Source organism: Notamacropus eugenii, chromosome 4 (genome assembly GCF_028372415.1).
Source record: "Notamacropus eugenii isolate mMacEug1 chromosome 4, mMacEug1.pri_v2, whole genome shotgun sequence".
NCBI classification, from domain to species: domain Eukaryota; kingdom Metazoa; phylum Chordata; class Mammalia; order Diprotodontia; family Macropodidae; genus Notamacropus; species Notamacropus eugenii.
In genome coordinates this window covers 372,120,041-372,126,040 of record NC_092875.1, presented here as the reverse complement: position 1 = coordinate 372,126,040, position 6,000 = coordinate 372,120,041, and the positions used below count along the sequence as shown (strand labels likewise).

Sequence of the window (6,000 nt, the reverse complement as noted above, 5' to 3'; positions counted from 1 at the left end):
ACTGCCTGAGGATCAGTGGACTTGTCAGGCTTTGAATTCAAAGACTAAGCAACATTGGAATCATTGGTTTCATGAGTTTAGAGTTAGACTTGGTAATCTTGGTTTCAGACTTGATAACCTTGGGATCATATTTTGGTGACCTTACAATCTGTCTTGGTGAATTTAGTTTTGACATTGGTGGCTTTGGGGTTGAAATCAAAGGCTTGTTGATCAGATTTGGTGATGTTGGTATGAGACTTTGTGGGTTTAGAGACTCTGATATTGATTTGATGGCTTTGTAACCATACTGGTGACATTAGGATAATTGGACTTAGTATCACTTGGTTTAGTACATTTAGCAAAATATAGGGTATTAGGACTGATAACCTTAATGTCAGTCGTCCTGACAACTTTAGATCCAGGTTTATTGACTTTAGGGCCTGGGCATTTAGTATAAACTTTGGGGTCTACACTCTTGATGGCAATCCTTGGGCCATTGTATCTGGCATTGGACCTCATTGTTCCATGAATCTATCTTTTTCTTTTAACAACAATATTAAGTAATCCAGTGATATCACAGGTCTGATAATTAAAGAACACTATCCTCTCCTAGGATCAGCATTATAGGTAATCCAAATGTCAAGGAAAGATGTAAGATGCATTTAAGTATGCTGCAGCATCATGTCAACACTGATATGAGTACAAGAAGAGGTAGGAAATACAAAGAAATCAAAAGTTTTAGGGGGAAAGGGAACTTTAAGACCATCTAATCCAATTCTACCTTTTAAAAAATGAATAACATGAAAATCAGAAAGCTTATGTAATTAATTAAAATGTTAACCTTGTCCTGTGACTCAAAATTTATTATTCTTTATCCTCTAAAATCATCAAGGTTAAATATGAACAAATGAACCACGAATGAATGATTGAATAAATGAATGTGAAGAGCAATCCATTTATTAAGTGCTTACTATTTGCCAGCTACCTTGCAAAGCAAGGGGATACAAACACAAACATAACATACTCTCTGCTTTCAAGAAGCTTATATTCTAATATGGGGCAACAACACTTAGACTGAATGGTGCTCAGCAAATTCATGTTGGAATCCACAGGAGTGTTGAATGGATCCATAGAATAATCAACTATTAATAGAAGCAATGATTGTATTAAATTGAAGGTAGTTACTGGAGCAAAGAAATAAAAAGTCGGGTAGGGGAGAAAGATATCCATGAAGCATGATTAGGTAGATGGGGACACGCTAGACTTGTTGAGTTTCTAAGGACAGCACAGATTCCTGGTAGGAAATGCAGACCTGGAGGGGAGATTGTAGTACAATAGCATCGGTGTCTAAATGACATGGAAAGAAAATGTCTGTAAAGCACAATTTTGACGATAATTGGTAGAAAGTGAAATGATCACATAATGAGAACGAAAAATAACAAGTCGACAGCCCTGGTGCTTTCTTATTGTACCAAGTCTATGAGTTAGCTACATCGTGTGTGGAAGACTCATGAAAATGGGCAGGGATTGTTCACTATGAGAAGTTGTGGTTGGATTACAATCTTCATTGGTAAAATGATTCCCATGCTCTTGAGATCAGGGATTCAATGGTAAATAGCACTTAAGCTTAAGAAGTATGTTGCTCATAGCATAAAATAATTAACATTCCATAGGACCATAATGCAGTGATGGCGGAGCCCTTAGATCATTTAGCCAAAAGCACTCATTTGACAGTTCAGGAAAATGCAGGTCAAAAACTTTAAGTGACTTATCTGAGGTCTCATAAGTAGGAACTAACAAACCTGGAAGCTTCTGCTTTATTTAGTGAGTTTCTGTTACCTAGTAATAACTTTGACAAGAATTACGCCATTTATGAAAGGTTATTTTTTCTTCATTTGAAAGGCACAGTCTGTTTATATTATAATCAACAATATTCCTAAAAAGTGCCCTCTACACTACATATTCATGACACATTTTTAGCCTGTGCTTCATGGGGTTCTTCCCACACAACTCCAGCTGTCAAAAAACCAGGCATTTCATCCTGTGTGGGAGTGTTGTCTGACAGCTTAATGGATAAATGACATATTTAAACAATTTTACTATATTAAAAAGGTTTGTCTAAAGTGTTTTGGGGTAGCTTTGTTCCCTACAGAAAATGACATATTTTAGATACTCAAAGCTGATGTTACTTCTTTAACATGTCAGCTACATTTTCTGAAACTTCACCACTTAAAAGTCCAAGTGCTGCAACTAGATATGGCTCATTTCAGTTTCTGCACATCAGTTTTGATCCTTTAGGAGATAAGCATTTTTTAAAAAGATATTGTCACTATTTCAAATATTATTTAAAGCTACTAGTCATTTGATTAGGTAAAATCCCAGCAATAGACTGCTTTCTGAAGACTAGCTTAGATAGTCACCAAGTGACTGGTGTGGAGGTAGTAAAATCGTTTGTCATGGGAAGCCAAGAGACAAAAACAAACACAATAGTACTGAGTAGCGCTGTAAGGCTTTTCCTGTGACAATGGCAGTGTGGCAGAAAAGGAACTTGCTTTATAAGCATCACATTGATTTGGCAAAGTCTAAAAATATTAATGATTATTGGTGTTCCAAATAGGAAATTTTGTTCAAATATTAAATTGATGTATTATTGAACTGAAGATCAATATTTATGTTCTTTCTACAAGAGAGACCTGAAAATTTGAGACCATTGCAGCAAAATGAAAAAAAAAAAACCGTGACATATCTTTTTTTGTTTTTCCTTTGGAGAACCAAGAGAAATAATTGGAAGAGTTGTTCTTGTTGCTTCTAAAGTCAACAAGAAATATAGCTTAATGAGAAATTTCATCATCTTGATTCATAGCTCACATGATGAGCATAGGCAAACAAAGGCCATAATGAAGATAATTGAATTTTATATGCCACCATCTGTTCCAAAGTAGGTAGAGCCCTTGCATTAACAACTCATTAAGACCTTCCAAATCAAAACAAAACATACTTTGAGGTAGGGCAAATGGGGGAAATATTTGGGAAAATTTGACTCATTACCAAATAAAATAATTTAGGAAGACAATGGCTTGTTGACTGCACAAGAGATTCACACATATTAATCTTGCTTATTTAAAGTAAAAAAAAAAAAGTGCTGAAGAAAGCAATCATTGGAAAGATTTTATTTAAAATGGAATCCATTATAGTTTCAGATAGTAAAGAACTGATATTCACAGCATTTCATTCAAATCTGACTTTTTGTGACCCCGTTTTTGTTGTTGTTGTTGTTGTTGTTGTTGTTGTTGTTGTTGCTTTTATAAAGATGCTGGAATGGTTTACTGTTTCCTTCTTTAGTTCATTTCACAGTTGAGGAAACTGGTGCAAACAGGGTTAAATGACAGGGTCACACAAATGCTAAGTGTCTCAGGTCAGATTTGAATTCAGGTCTTCTGACTCCAGTCCTGATTCTCTACCCACTATGCCACATAGCAGTCCAGATAACTGCCCGCATATAATTAATCAACTAATTATAGTGATTGTCAAGTTGGCAGGCTATAAAAATTAGGTTCAAACTTACCTACCAAAATATGATTTCGTTCAAAAAATAGACAAAAGAAATAGTCATGATGTCTTTCTTTCACTATTTTCTGCTGAAGTTTAAGCATTCTAAACAATTGCCAGAAAGATGAGGCTAAAATATCCTAGAATCTACTTTAGTTAGTAAACATTTATGTCCTTGTAAAGCAGCAAAATGCTTGCGGTTAAGGACAAAAATGTCTTGGAAAAACTTACAGATGAAGAAAAAGCATATTATATAATATACTACTTCATAACATAGTTTAAAAACAATGCATAGTAAAAAATAGTATGTAGAAAACTCAGTGAGAAACCCTATCAAGCCACCTATTTTTGAGAACATTTAAAGATAGAATTGGAAGATGGACAGAATGAAAAATTGAAAAAAAAAACTGTCAAGATTTCTACTACAAAATATTAATTTTTTCCAACTAATAAAAGTGTAACTTTGAGACTAAAAATCATGGTTACTAATATAAGGAAGTAAAAATATTAATAATTGACAAAAGATTGTAAGCACACTTAAATCACTCCTTTTTTAATTTATTTATTTAACTTTTAACATTCATTTCCACAAAATTTTGGGTTCCAAATTTTCTCCCCATTTGTCCCCTCCCCCCACACCAAAATGCTAAGCATTCTAATTGCCACTATCACCAATCTGCCCTCTCTTCTAACATCCCTCCTTTCCCTTCTCCCCATCTTCTGTTTTGTCCTGTAGGGCCAGATAACTTTCTATACCCCATTAGCTGTATTTCTTATTTCCTAGTAGCAAGAACAGTACTCAAGAGTTGTTCCTAAAACTTTGAGTTCCAACATCTCTTCATCCCTCCCTCCCCACCCATTCCCTTTGGTAAGGCAAGGAATTCAATATAGGCCATATCTGTGTAATTTTGCAAATGACTTCCATAATAGTCATGTTGTGTAAGACTAACTATATTTCCCTCCATCCTATCCTGCCCCCCATTGCTTCTATTCTCTCTTTGGATCCTATCCCTCCCCAAGAGTGTTGACTTCAAATTGCTCCCTCCTCCCATTGCCCTCCCTTCCATCCTCCCCCTCCCCAACCTTCTTATCCCCTTATCCCCCACTTTCCTGTATGGCAAGATAGGTTTTCATACCAAAATGTGTGCATTTTATTCCTTCCTTTAGTGGAATGTGATGAAAGTAAACTTCATGTTTTTATCTCACCTCCCCTCTTTTTCCCTCCACTAAGAAGTTTTTTGCCTGTTTCTTTTATGAGAGATAATTGGCCCCATTCCATTTCTCCCTTTCTCCTCCCAATATATTTCTCTCTCACTGCTTGATTTCATTTTTTTAAGATATGAGCCCATCCTCTTCAATTCACTCTGTGCACTCTGTCTCTATGTGTGTGTGTGTGTGTGCATGTGTGTGTGTGTATCCCACCCAGTACCCAGATACTGAAAAGTTTCAAGAGTTACAAATATTGTCTTTCCATGTAGGAATGTAAACAGTTCAACTTTAGTAAAGTTCCTTATGACTTCCCTTTGCTGTTTACCTTTTCATGCTTCTCTTCATTCTTGTGTTTGAAAGTCAAATTTTCTTTTCAGCTCTGGTCTTTTCATCAAGAATGCTTGAATGTCCTCTATTTCATTGAAAGACCATTTTTTCCCCTGAAGTTTTATACTCAGTTTTGCTGGGTAGGTGATTCTTGGTTTTAGTCCTACTTCCCTTGACTTCTGGAATATCATATTCCACTCCCTTCTATCCCTTAATGTAGAAGCTGCTAGATCTTGTGTTATCCTGATTGTATTTCCACAATACTCGAATTGTTTCTTTCTAGCTGCTTGAAATATTTTCTCCTTGACCAGGGAACTCTGGAATTTGGCCACAATGTTCCCAGGAGTTTCTGATTTTGGATCTCTTTCAGGTGGTGATCAGTGGATTCCTTGAATACTTATTTTGCTTTTTGGTTCTAGAATGTCAGGGCAGTTTTCCTTGATAATTTCATGAAAGATGATGTCTAGGCTCTTTTTTTGATCATGGCTTTCAGGTAGTCCCATAATTTTTAAATTGTCTCTCCTGGATCTATTTTCCAGGTCAGTTGTTTTTCCAATGAGATATTTCACATTATCTTCCATTTTTTCATTCTTTTGGTTTTGTTTTGTGATTTCTTAGATTGTCATAAAGTCATTAGCCTCCGTCTGTTCCATTCTAATTTTGAAAGAACTATTTTCTTCGGTGAGATTTGGAACCTCCTTTTCCATTTGGCTAATTCTGCTTTTGAAAGCATTCTTCTCCTCATTGACTTTTTGAACCTCTTTTGCCAATTGAGTTAGCCTATTTTTTAAAGGTGTTATTTTCTTCAGCATTTTTTGGGGTCTCCTTTAGCAAAGTGTTGGCCTGCTTTTCATGCTTTTCTTGCATCTCTCTCATTTGTCTTCACAGTTTTTCCTCCACCTTTCTAACTTGATTTTCAAAATCCTTTTTTGAGCT

General features: G+C 35.6%; 1 pseudogene; it reads left to right on the top strand.

The window, feature by feature from the left end:
* The first annotated feature begins 635 nt into the window (after nucleotides 1-635).
* LOC140502588 (putative monooxygenase p33MONOX pseudogene) overlaps nucleotides 636-6,000 on the top strand; it is a 99,268-nt pseudogene continuing 93,903 nt past the window's right edge.